The sequence below is a fragment of the Schistocerca gregaria genome, chromosome 2 (genome assembly GCF_023897955.1).
Source record: "Schistocerca gregaria isolate iqSchGreg1 chromosome 2, iqSchGreg1.2, whole genome shotgun sequence".
Lineage (NCBI taxonomy): Eukaryota > Metazoa > Arthropoda > Insecta > Orthoptera > Acrididae > Schistocerca > Schistocerca gregaria.
Genome location: NC_064921.1, coordinates 665,605,726 through 665,626,510, shown reverse-complemented (window position 1 = coordinate 665,626,510; position 20,785 = coordinate 665,605,726). Strand labels below are relative to the sequence as shown.

General features: G+C 43.3%; 1 protein-coding gene across 1 annotated transcript in view; it reads left to right on the top strand.

Moving 5' to 3' along the window:
* LOC126334711 (cubilin-like) overlaps positions 1–20,785 on the top strand; it is a 450,438-nt gene that overhangs the window by 307,964 nt on the left and 121,689 nt on the right. The gene's annotated exons all lie outside the window — the stretch shown is intronic.

The window sequence follows — 20,785 nt, the reverse complement described above, 5'->3', positions numbered from 1 at the left end:
CAGAGAGCGAAATCAGGTTGTGGACAAAATGAAAATTTCAGCAATACATAATCGAAGGATTCATAACAAAGTTCCTGAACTTACTGCCTTTCGGGAAAGTTGTATCGCTCAAATAATTGTCGATACTGAAAGTTGGCTGCAATCTGAAGTAAATAGCTCCAAAATATTTATCAAGAGATGAAACGTATATATAAATTACAGATTTGATGCCACAGGAGGGGTAGTGTTCATTGCTGTTGACGAGAATATTATGTCTATCGAGGTCGGAACTGAGCCTGACTGTGAAGTTATTCAACACCAGTAGCAGGCCCAGGTAAACTCGAGTTAACTATCGGATGTGTTTATGGGCCACCTAATTCTGCCTCAGTGCGATATGAAATGGAATGAGCACATCAGTTTGGTAGCAGCGAAGTAGAATGCTCTATTCGTTTTATTGGAAGAATATAGTGTACTGAACCCTAGTGTGACTCATTCTTGAGTTCTGCTCGAGCGTTTGGAATACAAAGTGGTCGAATTAAAGGGTGACATCCAAGCAATTCAGAGACGTTCTGCTCGATTCGTTACCATTAGGCTCGATCAGCACGCAAGTGGTATGGAGACGCTTTGCGAACTCAAATGGGAATCCTTGGAGGGAAGACAACGGTAATTTCGCGGGGCACTATTGCGAAAATTTAGAGAATCGTCATTTGAGGCAGGCGGCAGATCGATTCTACTGCCACCAACGTACATTTTGCATAAGGACCACGAAGATAAGATGAGTGAGTGAGTTTACGGCTCGTACAGAGATGTATAGACAGTTGTTTTTCCGTCTTTCTGTTTTCTATCGCAATAGGAAAGGAAATGACTAGTACAGTATACCTGAATTTTATGAAACCCTTTACCAAGTGAGCCACCAATCAGCACTTCATCTATTGATCGACAGTTTTAATGTGGCAGTTGATAATTGTGTCCTACTGTAGCCATTTAATCTACATCAACCTATATCTACATCTATATACGTACTCTGTAAACCACGGTGCGGTGTTTGACGGAGGGTACCATGTCCCACTACAGTAGTTCAAAGCAGTATAAAGGCTCTTCGTAGGAAAATTAACGCTGTCGGCTGGAATAGATGGGCACACTGTATATGCAGTAGTATATTGAGAAATGCAATCAGATGGTATGGCATTTGATATCAGTATTACAGCATATAACAACACATCGACGATTCAGGTGGTGCAGGGTGGAATTCGGTATAAAATCAGTCGGCTCTTTGTGGTGTCAAAGTGTGTGTAAGTGCCTTTCCTGAACACAGGAAACAGACACCAGTGTATTGTATGGAACAGAGGACCTAGAAACGACGGAGAGGCTTCGTCCCCGCTGTAGCCCGCAGTGGTACACAATCACACAATAGGCTGCAGCAGTCCTCTCACCCCACCGCCGCCCGACAGCGAACCCTCGAACCCTGCGTTGTTGTGCGGTTCGGCCCCAAGTGAACACATGACCCCCCACCCTCTCCGGGAACGTCACACACCAGCCGATCGTAACCCCAATGTTTGCGTGGTAGAGTAGTAATTATGGTGCACTCGTAAGTGGAGAAAGTGTTTGCGCAGCAAACTCCGACATAGTGTAACTGAGAGGGAATAAGGGATCCAGCCTCCATTCGCCGAGGAAGATGGACAATCGCCTTAAAAACCATCCACAGACTGGCCGGCACACCGGACCTCGACATTAATCCGCCGGACGCACACCTTCCCGCCCCGAAAGTAGTGCGTTAGACCGCACTGCTACCCGGCCGGGCAGCAGACACCACTAGTAACAGTGCGTAAGCTGAACTTAAACCACGATTGTCACATAGCCTCGTGAAAAACAATTATCATGTGATGAATAACGAAAATTTATGTATACATCGAAAAGGGACTCTGAAATCGCCAAGTCGCCAAGAAGTTTAACCGTTCAAGTACAATGATTTACAATTTCTTTAGATTCGGCGCACGAAGTGGACAAAACGGAAAATATGGATCAAGTAGAAAGCTATCCAAGGTATCATACCGGTTATTTTTGTGCAAAGCAAAGCGCACAACCGCTATTCTTCTCATGCTGTTGCTGGTGAGCAGTTGCCAGTAAATGTCAGACATGTGCGACAGATTATGTCAAATGAAAATACCTTTCATTCAAGAAACCACTGCACAAACCCATTCTAACATCCAAACATAAACAGGCTAGGTTGTAATTTGCTGAAAAACATATTTCATGGAGGTGAGGATGGAAAAAGTGGTCACCAGGGCGAGAAAAAATTAATTTAGATGATCCGGATGGCTATCAGTAAGATTGTCATGATCTGACAACAGAGCTGGATGTAAGAATAGGCAGAAATTTTGGTGGTGGGAGTGTTACGATTTGAGCAGCATTCTGCACTACAGGTAATCACGCATTGCATGGGTGAAAATGTATACTGAGGTGCTAGAGACAGAATGAATTAGAATCTGTTTATGCCTAGGGGACTCAAATGTAATATTTCAACAAGGTAATTCATTTGTGAAAGCTTCTGCAGATCAAAAAAGTCATTTAGAGATAAAGATATCGATATCCTGCTGTCACCTGAAGGCAGTCTGGATTTCAAGACGGTGGAAACCTTCGAGGAATACTTACAAGACCTGTTTATCGCAGTATGTGAGCTGAAAGAATGATATGAGACGAGTGGGCGACATTAACACTGCAAGAACTACAAACCCTACTTAAATCAATGCCAAAGAGAATTTCAGAGGTAATTAGGAAGAATGGAGGTTGGGCGAAGTATTAAGAATGCAATAACACGACAGGGCAATATGTACGTTTATACCAACGCATTATTTTTTGATTCTTGTTATGAAAGAAACTATATAACCCCGTCACGATTGTTTTTGTACTACATTTACCTACCACTTTCTTAATAAATTCGACACCTGTGTGCTTTAGACATTGTACATTACTTTCATACAAACCGTGCCTTTATACTGATTTCCACTACAGGGTAAGTTCAACTCATGGTGGAAAAAGTCAATTTACTGTGTACTAGTTAATCTGTGCTATGGCTCAACTATAACGAATGGTTGATACAATACAGTGTACACCTGAGGATTGGTCAATACTTGGGATTGCGAGAAGACCACTCATTTGAACCCAAAAACGTCATATGGCCATATTCAATATTCCAAATGTTTGCCAAGATACGACACATATAATGTAGATTTTTTTGTGCTAGTTTGCGAGCACATGCGAGTCTTACCCACCCAACCTCTTCCCGTTTTATTCTAACCCTACCTGCCTCGTTGCTTTCAACATTTTTGCTCGGGATGTCTCTTTGCCATTAAATTAGCACGTTGAACGCACAATTGTTGGTGACGTGTTGTGACTGAATTAGTGCGCGGGACTGAGAGTGTATCAGAGAGAAGCAGCGGTTAACTGTGTCTGTACACGCGCTGGCTAAAATGCTACCCATTTACACTACGAATCGTACGTAGGTTTGGTGTATGTTTACGACTTGTGCCACGGTACTGCACTTGCTGCTGCCGAAGGATATCGCCGGCTCTTTCTGATATGTCGAATGTCCGATCATAGAGTTTAACAGAGTTTTGGACACACTGCGTGAAAAAGATTTTTTTTTCAATTTTGAACAGCATAAAAATAGGATAACAGAAATAATTAAGCTTACCTTCTTATAGGTACGAAGTGAACAGATTTGGGCCTACTTTTATCGTTCATTTCTTTGTCTTTGAACTGGGGAATATCTTCTAATCATCTACCTGATACTCTTAAACCATCTGCCTTTGAAGTTATATGTTTTAAATGTAACTCATACTGCATTTATGAGGAACTGATTTTCCTTTCCATTTCCTTACAACAATCTAGGTTTATATGTACACTTCGTTTTACATCTCTTCTGGTTTAGTTCATAGGAATCATCTCATCTCCTCTGATTGGTTGTATATGATCTGTACCCTTTATAATTCTCCTGAAATTTGATTAGTCCAGTTCTATTTAGTTTAATATCCTTAGATAGATAATAATACTACTCAAAACGGACGCGTCTTTCGCCTCAGGAACTGTATGTAAACAATCATTAGTACATGACATTGCCTATAATATTAGTAATGAAATTATTTTCTTGACACAATTTTCATGTATGCGAATGTCTTGTAATAACCTCAGTGCGCAGTCCTCTCGGTCATCCGCTGAGATTAACCAGAATATTTGTTTACATGTAGTCCTTTGCTTATCACTTTCCTTACATTCTAATTGACCAGGAAATAACTTAGTGTACAATTTTTTAGAGCTGTCTGGTGATATATATTCTTTCTCTGCTTATAAGCATGTCTATTGATCTATGCCATAGGTTAATTTAATCGGTAGAAGCAACGTTTTAATAAAATTAAACTTCTTCACCTCAGTTGGTAGGGTACCAATTACGTAATGTAACACATCGAGTAAATGATGACCCATACGTTTAAACAGTACGTAACTACATTCTTCCACTAAATGTAACATTACGTATCTTAATTCGTCTTCAACTATCGTTAGATATGTATCAGTCTGAAAAGGATTTACAGTGTGAGACACAAGAATGCCTTTTTGTCCGTGAATTACTGCAATTCCTAATTGTTCATATTTCATGCTTCTTAATTCATTAAATAAGACTTGTGCACTGACTGTCATGAAGACTGCAATCCTCTTTAGACCATGATCTGCAGTTGTCAGAAAATATGTGATGAATTACTCCTATATCGTTATTTCTTCCAGACCAGAAAAGTTGGCTCTGACTGCAGCCAGATGTTCGTGGGATAATTGCAACGAGTGTTCTGACCTAGACTGCAGGCTATCATTGTGAATCTTATGATAGAAAACATCTGGCTCATTCAAAGCAATATCTTTGGAAATTCTCCTTTGATGTTATGAACTCCCATCCTCTGTCATCCTACGGGATCGGTTAATTGATGTATTAGGGATCTGCTTTCTTGTAAGCATTCTACATTGTACATAATCCTATTTATTAGAATGTTACATTCTACCTCGATAATTTTTAGTATCTGCAGTGTATCTTTACACTGTTGTTCCACCCTCAGACCTACTTGTATTACGGTGTGAAATGTCTTTCCTACTCATCCTATCTAGGCTTTCATGGCCGGCGTCTTCATCAGTAAACACTTCCGGGCTAAATTGCCGTGGTCGATCTGTAGAACTTCTTCTCCCTGACGTTTTGTTCTCAACTACGGAGAACATCTTCCGAGGTGAGTAGACGACTGGCTACTAGGAGCTGGGGCCGCCGCTTATATGGAGATCGTAGAGGGCGCCACCGCACGTCACGTGGCGTCGATGTGTAGCTATCTCTGGCTATTGTTTGTTCTCTCGATTGCAGGCAATCGATTGTCACGTGATTTATGCAACGTCGACCGCCATATTTTAATCGTAAGGAAGAAGGATTAAAATTGGACAAAATATGGCGGTCGACGTTGCATCAATCACGTGACAATCGATTGCCTGCAATCTAGAGAACAGACGATAGCCAGAGACAGCTACACATCGACGCCACGTGACGTGCGGTGGCGCCCTCTACGATCTCCATATAAGCGGCGGCCCCAGCTCCTAATAGCCAGTCGTCGACTCACCTCGGAAAATGTTCTCCGTTGTTGAGAACGAAACGTCAGGGAGAAGAAGTTCTACAGATCGACCACGACAATTTAGCCCGGAAGTGTTTACTGATGATGTCTTTCCTACTGTCTTAAGAGTCACGTAGGCCACCAACTTCCAGGTTGTACTGGTTATCTCGACTTCTCCTTCATGATGGTAGTATAGTCCAGGGTATGTCTCTATCTTCACAGTCTTTATCCGCCTCTCCGTGCACTCGACTACTGAAGATCAGCACCCGTTTGTGATAATTAGAAACCAAATCACTACTGTCCATGGCACCATGATGGGCCTTTGAGCCAAAGCTTCATTTTAGCCTCTAAAATTTCTAGCGTTATCTTAATACTATGGCTTCAATCTATTGACACTCACTTTCAACTCTTGTATCCTTTCTTGCATTTATTACAAGATTAGGCAGTTCTGTTTTTACCGCTACCAATGGGCCTCTGAACTAGGTATCAAATGTCTCTGATCTCCGACGTCTTACCAACTCATTGTGTAGGAAAACTGTATCCCCTACCTGAAATGGTCTAGAATGTTCTGTTTTGTCATAATACACCCTGCTCGCTTCTTTGACCTGCTTTTGTTTTATCAATCGCTAGTCGAAGCTCTTCTTGCATTCTAGGTTTGAATTTTTACACATAACGATCATAATTATATCCTATATATTCTGTAATAGTCCTGTAAGTCTACTGTTTTTCTGAACTGTAATTCAAAGGGGGTATATCCTCTGCTGCTATTCAGTGTGGACCGACAGCGAAAATAGTATAGGGATCCAACATAACCTAATTGTGATGATTAGCGACCAGTATTTCCTTCGTAAGAGCCCATTTGTCTGAGAGTAAAATGTTGAGTCTTCTTTAACTTTAAATAATTTAATACTCTCTTCGACACGTTACTTAGAACATTTCACGCTTGATGTGTCTACAATACTTACGGAATACAGTCCACAATATAATTTCTTCTAACAGTATTTCTGCAACTGTGTCGGGGTCTTGCCTCTCAAAATGGTGTGCTACGGTAAACTTGCTCATGTTTTCCTTGGAATGTTAAGATAAATTTGTTGCCTCTTGATGTTGCTTCTGCACTTCATACAATATGTGTCAAAACCTGTTTCTGAAGTGTGTATATTCACTAATGACATTTTTGTCATGCTCTGAACAAATTTATTTCGTTGGCACTAGTCGCCCATTTTCTTGCACTCCTCAACATCTCTTTTCATTCTTTTCCATATGATAAATTTCTTAAACGATCCGGAGGGTGGTGTATACTTTGATGTCCAATCAATGGATTGTCGTCTACTTCCTTCATGATTTCAGGCTTCAGTTCGTCACTGAGCTGTACAGTGTTCATTTAGTTCGTAACGCTCTGTTACTGTTCTTACATTCCCTTTGTTTTCGTATGTGGGTGCCTCTTCATCAACTTTCACACTTTACTTAAAGCATCCGCAGTGACATTCAGTGGGCTTGGCTTATATATAAGCTCGCATGAATATTATTCATGTTTTTGCGTCCCTTTTTATAAGCGCAAGGACAGGTGTTTTACACTTGAAGTCCACATTAATGAGTTGTCATTGTTTACTACAGTGTATCTTATTCCATACATGTATGGTCGAAAATGTTCCATTGGTGATACTAATGCGGAACAGTCCAGATTGGTGGCTGAATAGTTTCTCCCTGATTCATTCTGTGACGTTGAAGTATATGTTATTCCATTCTTGCTTTGTGATAAAAGTGCACAAACCGCCTCCCCACTTGTAGCTATCATAGTAATAAAACGCTTTTCAAATTCAGGATACTCTAGTATGGGATGATTGATTAACATTTCTCTTATTCTTCAAACTCTTTTTGCTGTTGACTTCCTCTCGCATAATTATCGTTCACCTTTAGCAACTACTGTAAAGTATCTGCAATTTGGACAAAATCCGTTATGTATCTTCGACAGTATCCTACTAAACCTATCTATCCATTTAATTACCTTTTTGTCCTTGGCACTTCGAATCTCTTCACCTTCTCCGCATTTCACATGTTGAAATTTACTCTTGTATGTGTTGTCTTATACACCAAAGATATTTTACTTCCACAGAAATTCTCACTTACGTGGCTGCAACTTCAACTGATGTTCCATTAGCCTGTCTTAAATCTCTCACAATTGTTCAGTAAGTTCTCTCAAGGAACTCCCATGAGAAATAACTTCATCAAAGTATACCAAGCAATATGTTTCCTGTGAGCGTGTTAGTGTGTCGTTCATCAGTCGCTGGAACATGCTAGTTGCCCCTTTGCAACTCAATGGCACCCTCTTATAGTGCAAACAACCAGCAGTAAAGGCTGTTTTCTCCCTGTCCTAGGTACTCTTTCATGTTTGGCGGTATCCACGTGCTACATCTGTTGGGTGCTGTGAATGCCCTCCCAGTACTTTTCTTTGTTTGTTTGTATCTTTCTTTCTTTTTGACTCATCGGTCTTTTGATTTCTTTGATACGGCACACCATGATTTCCTTTCCTGTGCCAGCCTCTTCATCTCAGAGTAGCACTTGCAACCTACGTCTTCAGTTATTTGCCAGATGAACTCAGAACTCGGTTTTTCTCTACAGTTGCCACCCTCTATAGTTCCCCTTAGTACCATCGAGGTTACTCCGTGACGTTTGATGTCTTAACACATGTTCTACAATCCTGTCTCTTCTTCTTATCAGTGTTTCTCATTTACTCTTTTCCTCGCCGATTCTCTGGAGAACCTCCTGAATCCTTATCTTTCTGGTCTACCTAATTTTCAACAATATTTTGAACAACACATTTCATATGTATCGATTTTCAACTCTTCCGGTTTTCTCACAGTCCATGTTTCACTACCATAAAATACTACGGTCCAAATGTAGTTTTTCAGAAATTTCTTGCTCAAATTAAGACCTATATTTGATATTAGCAAACCGCTGTTCGGTAGTAATTCCCTTTCAGCTAGTGCTAGTCTGTTTTTCATGTCCTCCATGCTCCATCCGCCAAGCGTTACTTTACTGTCTAGTAAGCAGAATTCCTTAACGTCATATACTTGCAGAGCACCAATTCTGATGTTAAATTTCTCACTGTTCTCATTTCTCCCACTTTTAACTACTTTCGTCTTTCTTCGATTTGCTTTCAATCCGTATTCAGTAATAACTTAGGAGTTAATAATACAGGCATTTTCCACTGACTTCTACTCTTCGCTGTAACGTCGTCATGTAACCTTTGTTCTTTATGGTCTCTTAATATCTTCATCTGTGATCTGCCATTTATACCCTTGCCTGGCCGAATAGGAAGATTGTCCTTCACTGTCTCACAGTACATGGCACTCTGTATCCTTCAAATGAAAACCTTTACGTATCGTCTCTGACCCTTAGCAATGTGAGTGTCATTATCTTGTGCCTGTTCTGGCGTTTCTTGTAAATTCCTTACAGTTGCTTTGCTGCAAAGCGTTTTTTAATTAAACACACACAACTAACATCACGTCGTGTTTTGCACTATAACATTTTTCCTTTCTGGAATCACCCCTGTTCTTTTAGTCAGAGCCTTATGATGTTTCATCACGTCGGTCTCACCGTTTCCTTTTGAAACTTTCAGTTTCCTTACCGTGCCTTTTCCTATGTAGTTCTCCATCACTGGTTATTTGGTTCATTCCATAACTGCACTGCCGGTATGCTGTCCTTTCAAAGTCCTATTACATCATGTTTTTTCCATGGAACTCATTTACCATACCCTCATCTTCCTGACAGCCTTTTCGTGCCCCATGTTCACAACAGCCTTTCGTGGTTCGGTGTGTTCCTCTGGTACCTCCCTTACCGATACTGTCAACCATTTCACGTCAACCCATTTACTTCTAATCGTATCTTGCTGCATCAGTGGAAACTCCCTTTTTGTGTAGGAAATTTCTGCCTACCAAACTACTGGATGGGATGTCTGGTCGCTTCCTTAAAACGCGAAATCTATAATCTCCCACTATATTTCCGTCTATTCTCTAACTCACTATCGCTCTCCCAACCATGTTCACTGTACCATGTGTTACTCATTTTCACATCCATACCTGTTGCTTCTTTATCGGTACATGGTAGTGACAGATTCTTCTTTAGTGGAGTAATCAGAGCTCCTGTATCGATAAGGAAAATCAATTCTATACCGAATTATCTGCAACTGGTCGATAGTACGTGGAGAGGTAACTAGTTGCCGGCTGTAGCACAACGCTTCATGTTTTCCAAATATCGTCTTTGCCTTTTCATCTGGTCACGTACTCTGGCTAGCTCTCAAAGCTGCGACTTATAATTAAAATATAAAAATATACACTTTGTGACCAAAAGTATCCGGACACCCCTAAAAACATACGTTTTTCTTATTAGGTGCACTGTCCTGCCACCTACTCCTCATCAGCGACCTCCTATTCGTTAGACAATGTTGAGAGAACAGAATGGGGCGCTCCACGGAACTCACGGATTTCGATCGTGGTCAAGTGATTGGCTGTAACTTGTGTCATGTCTGTACGCGAGATTTGCACACTCCTAAACGTCCCTAGTTCCACTGTTACCGATATGATAGTGAACTGTAAACGTGAAGGGACACGTACACAGCAAAGTTGTACAGGCCGACCTCGTCTGTTGACTGACAGAGACTGCCGACAGTTGAAGAGAATCGTAATGTGTAAGTGGCAGACATCTATCCAGACTACCACACAGGAACTCCCAACTGCATCAGGGTCCACTGCAAGTGTTATGACAGTTAGGCGGGAGGTGAAAAAATTTGGATTTCATGGTCGAGCAGCTGCTCACATTCCATACATCACGCCTTTAGATGCCAAACGACGCCTCGCTTGGGGTAAGGAGCGTAAATATTGGAAGACTGAACAGTGGAAAAAAGTTATGTGGAGTGACAAATCACGGTGCACAGTGAGGCGATGAGATAGTAGGGTGTGGGTATGGAGAATTCCCGGTGATCGTCATGTGCCTGCGTATGTAGTGACAACAGTAAAATTGGGAAGCGGTGGTATTATTGTGTGGTCGTGTTTTTCGTGCACCCCTTCATGTTTTGAGTAGCACTATCACAGTACAGGCTTACAATGATGTTTTAAGCATCTTCTTGCTTCCCACAGTTGAAGAACAGTTCGGAGATGGCGATTGCAACTTCCAACACGATCGAGCACCTGCTCATAATGCACGGCCAGTGGCGGATTGGTAACACGACAATAACATCCCTGTAGGCGACTGGCCTCCACGGAGTCCTTACTTGAATCCTATAGAACACCCTTTGGATGTTTTGGAGCGCCGACTTCGTGCCAGGCCTCACCGACCGACACCGATACCTCTCCTCAGTGCAGCACTCCATGAAGCATGGGCTGCCATTCCTCAAGAAACCTTCCAGCACATGACTAAACGTATGCCTGCGAGAGTGAAAGCCGTCGTAAGAGCTAAGGGTGGACCAACACCATGTTGAAATTCAGCATTACCGATGGAGAGCTCGACGAACTTCTAAGTCATTTTCACCGGGTGCCCGGATACTTTTGATCACATAGTCTACGTACTATGTCACTACAATAAGCTGACCGTCAAGAGCCTACTGTGAGGAACTTAAACAGTAGTATTTTTGGAATTAAGAAGCCGCTTCTGGTGTACTTAATGTTTTATTTATCAGTTCACAACCCTTTTCGGGTCACTGGAAACGAAATCATCAGGTGAAATTTAAGTCACACAAGCTAAGTAACCCGGGACATGGAACAAAACATTCATTCTCCGACCAGACTAATCAAGCGCTAAATAACGGTACGTCAACCATTAAAAAGCAACTGATGGTAGGGACCCACAACTCCAGCCTATGCGCATTCCCGGAACACGAAACGTTATGATGTACTGTGGAACTAATTGTGATTTCATAATAAAAAGTTTAAATACAGCCGAAGCGGCCTCTTAATCCCCAAGATGATTTGTCACAGCTATGGTTGCCGTTTCTAGAAGGTTTTCTGACTCAGTAACAACTGAACCTTCTCACAAACAGTTTTGTAACTAACGCAAAGAAAGTAACCTCGTTCGTGAAATTCTCTTCCCCAGGTCACACAGATCGATACAGCATGCAAACTAAAAGTTGCAAAACAAACGGGAAAATCTCTTTATCTAATATCGAGAAGATTATTTCACTGATTCTGTGCCCGTTCAGTTCTATTTCTTTTATACTATAATCTCTTCTCCAGTGCACTATTCTTGAATGTTTTGTTCTCACTGTTATGTCAGCGGCATTTGCCCCTTAGTGGTTCGACGATATCTTGTCATCATCGTTAAATGTAAATTAGGTCATTTGTATGACTGAAAGTCGTATGTACAATCAGTTTTAGATACATTCTTTACTCATAAATAGCGTTGCATTGTACCTTTCACTAGTGTAGAAACGAAGAGAAAACTTTATTTCTCAAATTGTGTGAAGAATTTCATGAACACTTTTGGAAGACAAGGAGAGCAGAATTACCGCTAACCATTTATTAGCTCGTTATCTGCGTAGATAGTGAATTCGCGACACCTATGATAGATTCTCTGCCTAGGGTAGTCCTACTAAGTTCTCGATGCGTGCTCACAAATGACCAGCATGAAAGAGAATAGCTAACGACGTAGTTGGGTACTGTGCTGATTGCGAATGAAAGGAAGAAGACTAAATTGTTGGAAAATGTTCGTTGCATTCGAGAGCAGTGAATATTTGCCGATGCAGAACTGCCTCGAGAAAAGGAGGGAAAAAAAGAGAGGAAGATGATATCAGACAGGTAGTTGTGAATAGTGCAGCTCCTTTTGGTTGCCAACTCGCAACGACGGAAGCTCCATTTAGGGACAGCCCAATTCATAATTCAATTAAGGGCTCTCTAATAGACGGCTGGCAGCTCGGCGCGGCTCGGCGCGGCGCAGTTGCGCAGCGCACGTGCAGACCAGGAGCCGCGAGCCCGCAGTGTTGTCTGCCGGCGCCATTGTCCGCGGCGGGCACTCGATAATTAACGCTGTGCGCCCAGCTGGCTCCCCGTCTTCCACAAATGAATCACAATCACCGCGCGCGCCGCTGCCGCTACCAGCCAACAGCTGGCCGCAAGAGCCGGCCGCAGTGCTGTGAGCGGAGACCTTCCAGTTACGTGCGGTGCTCAAGCACCTGTACTATGTGCTTCACGTATACGGGATATTAGGGGTGTAGGAACAGTTCATTGGATAATTGATGTCTTAATATGGACTCACTTCAGTGCGTTAAGCTTTTTTTCCCCTTCGTTGAACAATGTTCCCACAAATGCATCACACAATATGAAACGTGATGTTTTCTGCATTGTCGTACTTGCGCCGTGCAGGAGACTACCCGATCAGCTCCCTCGCGTCTGCACATCAATACCTGAAAGTGCTGCTCAGAGCAAAACCAACATAAATGGCTTGATAAATTTTGATAACTTTAGGAAGAAGACAAGAGCAGGAAGAATTTCTTCAGATAGATGGCAAGAGGTTGAAGAGAATACACCAGTTCTAATAACTGGGATCTTGGTTTACCACGGACAAAAATATAAAAATGGACATCATGGAGAGAATAGCAGTGGGAATGAATTGTATGCACTCCCTCAGAGAGACGTTCGGCTCTAAATCGATGTCAGTGAACACTAAGATGAAAATCTACAACACAGTGATATGTCTAGCAGTAATGTACAGTTCAGCAACATGGAGCATGACTAAGCGATAAAGGGAAAAACTGTTTGAAAGAAGAGTAATGAGGAAGATATGGGGGCCAGTTTTAGATAACGGAGAATGGAGGAGAAAGAAATGTACCTTCCGATGCGACAACCAACTATCCTACAGAAGATAAAGGACAAGAGAATACAACGGGTGGGCCATGTAGCCCCGTACGCCAGATGGAAGACAAGCGAAGATGGCACTAGCGGGGAAACCAAACACCAAACGCTCCATTGGACGACCAAGGCAGCGCTGGATGGACGACCTGGTGAAGAACCTAGCAACTCTGGGAATTGAACCGGGCACAAAACAAGATGGAATGGAGGCAGTTTGTGGAAGCAGCGTGTGGTCTGCAGGGCCTGTGATCGCTTAATATCTGCAAATCATTTCTCGACGAGAAAATCAGTGGTCTAGCTAAAGACTTTAAAAAGTAACTAAAAACAGTGTGGACCGTAATAAAATATTTATTTGCAATGGTAACTGATTTAGGTCGTATTGTGACCATCTTCTGATCATTTATACCCTGATCGTAAGCGGTGGCAGTGAACGAAGCAGATATTATGGCTCAGAGCAGTCGACGTTTCTGGAACCACGACACCTGCTCTACTCACCGTCACTAATTTTCATCTTGGTATAAATAGTCTGTAGGTGGTCACATCATCATTGGGTTGTCTGCCTTGAAGTAGGTTTTGACTACATAACCCTCCATGCTTCTCTGTATTTTGCACTCCTCTTCATTCTTTGGTATCCTCCTTGTGGCCTGCTGACATCGTCCATCACCTGGAACCTTCTTCTGCCCTTCTCTCTCTTTCTCGGAACCAAACTTTCAAAAATGGTTCAAATGGCTCTGAGCAATATAGGACTTAACTTCTGAGGTCATCAGTCTCCTAGAACTTAGAACTACTTAAACCTAACTAAGCTAAGGACATCACACACATCCATGCCCGAGGGAGGATTCGAACCTGTGATCGTAGCGGTCCCGCGGTTCCAGACTGTAGGGCCTAGAACCGCTAGGCCACTCCGGCCGGCCCAAACTTTCAATTGCCTCTACTAGAAGGCAATATCTACCTAGATTGTGGCCTATCCAGTTTAGTTTCCTGTTCTACACAAACCGAGAGAAATTGTTTACCATTGCAGTCAAGACTGGTTTGAATCCACTTTTAAAGCATTAATGGCTTGCTAGTGGGTCGTAGTGTGATGTAGTAACCAACCTAAAACATCCTACTCAGAATAGCTGTAGTTATTAGTCTGACATAGAAGTAAATTCTGATGCAATTTTTTTCAGTACACTGCTCTCAGTCATCAGTAGAAATATCTGCACTTATAAGCTTAACATCCAACATGGCACGATTCGTATTTGGGTATATTAGCACCTGTTATGTGGTCTCTTCGACATGGCTGCAGTAAATGCGGAAGCGTAAAATACGGTGAGTTTACTAGCAAACGTGTCCAGACAGGACCAACGTACTTTTATGATTTTCATGGGCAAACACCAGTAGACACCCCTGGAGAAAGAAAGAAAGTGTAAGGGGCAGTAAGTTTGCCGAGAACCACTGTTTTCGAATGGTGCGCCCAGTCCAGTGCTGTTAACGATTAGGCACACGACGCCAGCCGATCCGGCAGGCTGGACAATCGACATTTGTACACTCTAGCTCTAGCCCTGATGTTCGGGTTTTTCCCACGGTCATCACTTCTTCAGTCCCTTAAGAAAGGCCTAGAAGTGTCTACATTAGCGGGGAATTGCAGCAGGAATTTGCAAACTAACGTAGCAGGCCAAGGTGTTTTGCCAAACGGGTATCTTCAAACTGGTGCGACGGTGTGGATAATTGTCTCGATGCTCACGACTCCTGTATGATCTCTGAACGGAAGATTCATGTGCGCCGCTTATACAGGGTGGTCCATTGATCGTGACCGGGCCAAATATCTCACGAAATAAGCATCAAACGAAAAAACTAAAAAGAACGAAACTCGTCCAACTTGAAAGGAGAAACCAGACGGCGCTATGATTGACCCGCTAGACGGCGTTGCCAAAGGTCAAACGGTTAGCAACTGCGTTTTTTTAATAGGAATCCCCATTTTTATTACATATTCGTGTAGTACGTAAATAAATAGGAATGTTTTAGTTGGACCGCTTTTTTCGCTTTGTGATAGATGGCGCTGTAATAGTCACAAACGTATAAGTAACATTCCGCCAGTGCGGATGGTATTTGCTTCGTAATACATTCTCAACACCGACGTTTCTGAGATTCCCCATTCTCCCGCAATTTATCTGTTACTGATGTGCGGATTAGCCGCGACAGCAGGTAAAACACCTACTTGGACATCATCATTTGCTGCAGGTCGTGGATGACGTTTCCTTAAATAACGTAACTATCCCTCGAACGGTCCGGACACTTGGATGATGTCCAGAATACCTAGCAGCACACATAGCACACGCCCGTTGGGCATTTTGATCACAACGGCCATACATCAACACGATATCGACCTTCCCCGCAATTGGTAAACGGTCCATTTTAACACGGGTATTGTATCACGAAGCAAATACCGTCCACACTGGCGGAATGTTACGTGATACCACGTACTTATACGTTTGTGACTATCACAAAGCGGAAAACGTGGTCCTACTAAAAGATTCATATTTCTTTACGTGCTACACGAATATGTAATTAAAATGGGGGTTCCTATTTAAAAAACGCAGTTGATATTCGTTTGACCAATGGCAGCGCCATCTAGAGGGCAACCATAACGGCATCAGGTTTCCTCCTCAAATTAGATGAGTTTCGTTCTTCGTAGTTTCTTAGTTTGATGCTTATTTCGTGAGACATTTGGCCCGGTCACTATCAATGGACCACGCTGTATAGTGCTCGCAATTAAAACTGCTATAGTGTAGTACAATGAATTTGTGATTAAATTTTATGGTGATTTGAAATGCTAAGAGTGTGAAATTTAGTGCATCGCGCTACCACCTAAGGCGGCGGAAATGGCTCTACCCTGTGAGGGTATCGAAACGAACTGAGCGTGGATGACAGATACTGTTTTAGGTCATTCCATATTGCTTCAACACTATGCCAGGGTGTATCAATATGGATGCTGACAAATGCTGGCGTGTCAGTCTGTCGGAAACTCATGAGCAGTTACTTTCAATGGGAAAGAAATTTGAAAAATGTGCTGTCCAGTGCAACATTTGAATATCTCTTGCAAATGTAAAACGCTGGAATATTAAAAACCAGGTTAACCGTCAGAATGTTAGATCAAAACATACAAAGTGCATGTACTGGGTTATACAGGTGCCGTATGTCAGTTTGTGCCACATTGTTCCAAGCCTGTTTGACTTAGTCGGTCAATAGTGGTACAGTTAACGCTTTTTCTGAATGACACTGGAATTGTATTCCCATGATCTCCCGTACGTGCTCGGTTGGATACGCATCAAGTCGGCTCTCTGGGTTACAACAGTGGATGTGGGTGAGAGTTATCCTGTTCGCAAACACCCCCTGAAATGCTGTTCATGAATGGCAGCACAGCAGGTTGAATCACTTCACTGACGTACAGCATTGCAGTCAGACTGTGTGGGGTGACCAGAGAATGCTCTTCGAGCCCTACGAAATCACACCCAAGACCACAACACCAAGTATAGCTCCGGTGTGTCTAGCACGCAAACAGGTTGGTTGCAGACCCTCAACTAGCCTCGTTCTAATGGACACACAGCCATCCTGACACCGAGGCAGAACCACCTTTCATCAGAAAGATCTCCACCCTGCCCTCCTGTGAGCTCATGTTTGACACCACTGAAGTCGCAAATGGCGGTGGTTTGGTGTCAGTGGAACGCTTATTACAGAGCGTCTGGCTCGAAGCTGTCCTAGAAGTAACCAATTTACAACAGTTCTGCTCAAATTGCTGCAACAGATGAAGTACTATGCGCGAGATCCCCACTCAAAAAACGATGGCCTTCCCTCTCGGTAGCGCTACGTGAATTTCCGGAGTCTGGTCTTCTTGTAACCGTGTAGTCTCATGAACACCGCTGCCAACAACCGTGTACCGTGGCCACATTCCTGCCAAGTCAGTCTGCAGTATCGCAGAAGGAAGATCAAGGTATTCGTAGCCCTATTATACAACTCATACTCAGCAAGGTGTTGATAATGGTGTGTTCGTCGCCTTAAAAGCATTCTTTACTAATATCAGCTCACCCGGTGCAGTCTCAAATGTAGCTAACGGTCACCTTCCTATATCGTCTTAAGTTTCCTGTGTCTAGAATGGATGGTGCAGGCAAAGGTACATCACGTGTATTTGCATAACCACGTGATGTGTATTTAAAGATATCTAATTCGGAACCCCACAGTGGCGCTACTAACACCTCTTCGATGGCACTGGCGCAAAATTTGAATAGACATCATCTTTCCGAAGTAGACACATGACTGCTAGTTTTCGTTTACGTCGTACAACTCCTTGGTGATGCATTTTTTTCCGTCAGTGTATTTCAACCATTAGTAGTAGCTTATGGGAAGGAATACAGGTTTTTTTCTTATTTTTTAAAAAGTTGTTCATCTAAGTGTGAAAGACATGTTTGAAAATGAAAATGTCGTAATGCATAGTTCCTTTAAATCAAACAACGAGAAGTATGGTTTCGAATTAACATCTCTTACGCGATCGCTCGACGAGGTATTACAGTGGTAGTTAGTTAGTTTCATGTTCCTGGATCATTTTGCACGATTTATCGTAATGGTGTGGAGCGAAACGTTTTACATTCACAGCGCTAATTAATTTGCGAATATAGCTACATGCTGAATATTTATAAGGCTTTTTTAAAATAATGATATGAATTGCTCAGCTGGCCGTGGTGGTCAACCGGTTCTAGGCGCTCAGTCCGGAGCTGCGGGACTGCTGCGGTCGCAGGTTCGAATCCTGCCTCGGGCATGGATGTGTGTGATGTCCTTAGGTTAGTTAGGTTTAAGTAGTTCTAAGTTCTAGGGGACTGATGACCATAGATGTTAAGTCCCATTGTGCTCAGATCCATTTGAACCATTTTTTTTCATTGGTCATGGAAACAATACTGGACTTGGACGATGGTTCAAATACCACATCTGAGCATCCGGACTATGGTTCCTCTGGTTTCTCCAAATTTCATAAGGAATATGTGGGGATGTTTCATTTTAATATCGCAAGGTCGAGTTCCAATCATTATTTAAACATAGTCTGTATTTCATCTGTATTTACCTAGTCGTCGATTATTTCTTATTTTCGACTTGGGTCGTTAATCTCCGTAGGAATTTGCATCACCAAAATTCACTCCATGCTAGTACCGTAACCCGACTCTGAGGAATATATACACTCCTGGAAATTGAAATCAGAACACCGTGAATTCATTGTCCCAAGGAAGGGGAAACTTTTTTTGACACATTCCTGGGGTCAGATACATCACATAATCCCACTGAGAGAACCACAGGCACATACACACAGGCAACAGAGCATGCACAATGTCGGTACAAGTACAGTGTATATCCACCTTTCGCAGCAATGCAGGCTGCTATTCTCCTATGGAGACGATCGTAGACATGCTGGATGTAGTCCTGTGGAACGGCTTGCCATGCCATTTCCACCTGGCGCCTCAGTTGGACCAGCGTTCGTGCTGGACGTGCAGACCTCGTGAGAAGACGCTTCATCCAGTCCCAAACATGCTCAATGGGGGATAGATCCGGAGATCTTGCTGGCCAGGGTAGTTGACTTACACCTTCTAGAGCACGTTGGGTGGCACGGGATACATGCGGACGTGCATTGTCCTGTTGGAACAGCAAGTTCCCTTGCCGGTCTTGGAATGGTAGACCGATGGGTTCGATGACGGTTTCGATGTACCGTGCACTATTCAGTGTCCCCTCGACGATTACCAGAGGTGTACGGCCAGTGTAGGAGATTGGTCCCCACACCATGATGCCGGGTGTTGGCCCTGTGTGCCTCGGTCGTATGCAGTCCTGATTGTGGCGATCACCTGCACGGCGCCAAACACGCATACGATCATCATTGGCACCAAGGCAGAAGCGACTCTCATCGCTGAAGACGACACGTCTCCATTCGTCCCTCCATTCACGCCTGTCGCGATACCACTGGAGGCGGGCTGCACGATGTTGGGACGTGAGCGGAAGATGGCCTAACGGTGTGCGGGACCGTAGCCCAGCTTCATGGAGACCGTTGCGAATGGTCCTCGCCGACACCCCAGGAGCAACAGTGTCCCTAATTTTCTGGGAAGTGGTGGTGCGGTCCCCTACGGCACTGCGTAGGATCCTACGTTCTTGACGTGCATCCGTGCATCACTGCAGTCCGGTCCCAGGTCGACGGGCACGTGCACCTTCCGCCGACCACTGGCGACAACATCGATGTACTGTAGAGACCTCACGCCCCACGTGTTGAGCAATTCGGAGGTACGTCCACCCGGCCTCCCGCATGACCACTATACATCCTCGCTCAAAGTCCGTCAACTGCACATACTGTTCACGTCCACGCTGTCGCGGCATGCTACCAGTGTTAAAGACTGCGATGGAGCTCCGTATGCCACGGCAAACTGGCTGACACTGACGGCCAACACCGCGGTTCCTGGTGTGTCCGCTGTGCCGTGCGTGTGATCATTGCTTGTACAGCCCTCTCGCAGTGTCCGGAGCAAGTATGGTGGGTCTGACACACCGGTGTCAATGTGTTCTTTTTTCCATTTCCAGGAGTGTATATCCGATTGACTGCAGCTCATTAACTATCATCTCCGGCATTAGGTGGCATAAACAGTGTAGCTCCCAAACTTCCTTCCTTTCCCACTAAAAACCGACTTGACTGAAATTCCTCTTTCTTCGGTCGTGCCGCTACGGTCGCAGGTTCGAATCCTGCTTGGATCATAGATGAGTGTGATGCCCTTAGGTTAGTTAGGCTTAAGTAGGTCTAAGTTCTAGGGGCTGATGACCACAGATGTTAAGTCCCATAGTGCTTAGAGCCATTTGAACCATTTCTTCGGTCGTGTTAATATTTATTATACCAATAGCAATACGTTGTCGGGACCGCGAGGGATTAACCGAGCGGTCTAGGTGCTGCAGTCATGGACTGTGGGCTGGTCCCGGTTGAGGTTCGAGTTCTCCCTCAGGCATGGGTGTGTGTGTTTGTCTTTAGGATAATTTAGGTTAAGTACTGTGTAAGCTTTGGGACTGATGACCTTAGCAGTTAAGTCCCATAAGATTTAAAAAGAAAAGAAAAATACGTTACCAACTATTTGCAGTTATTCTTGTATAGCAGGATGCGGCGTAACTGAAGAACATTTCTCAACACTGGCTAACGTATGCGAAAGTAAATACGGAATATTTAAGTACGTCCGACTGTCCAGGAAAAAAATGATAAATTCTTTTCAATTGCTCTTATTATTCATCAAACCACATCGTAGCAGTCAAATTCATGCTTGCGTTCTTTTTGACACATTTACT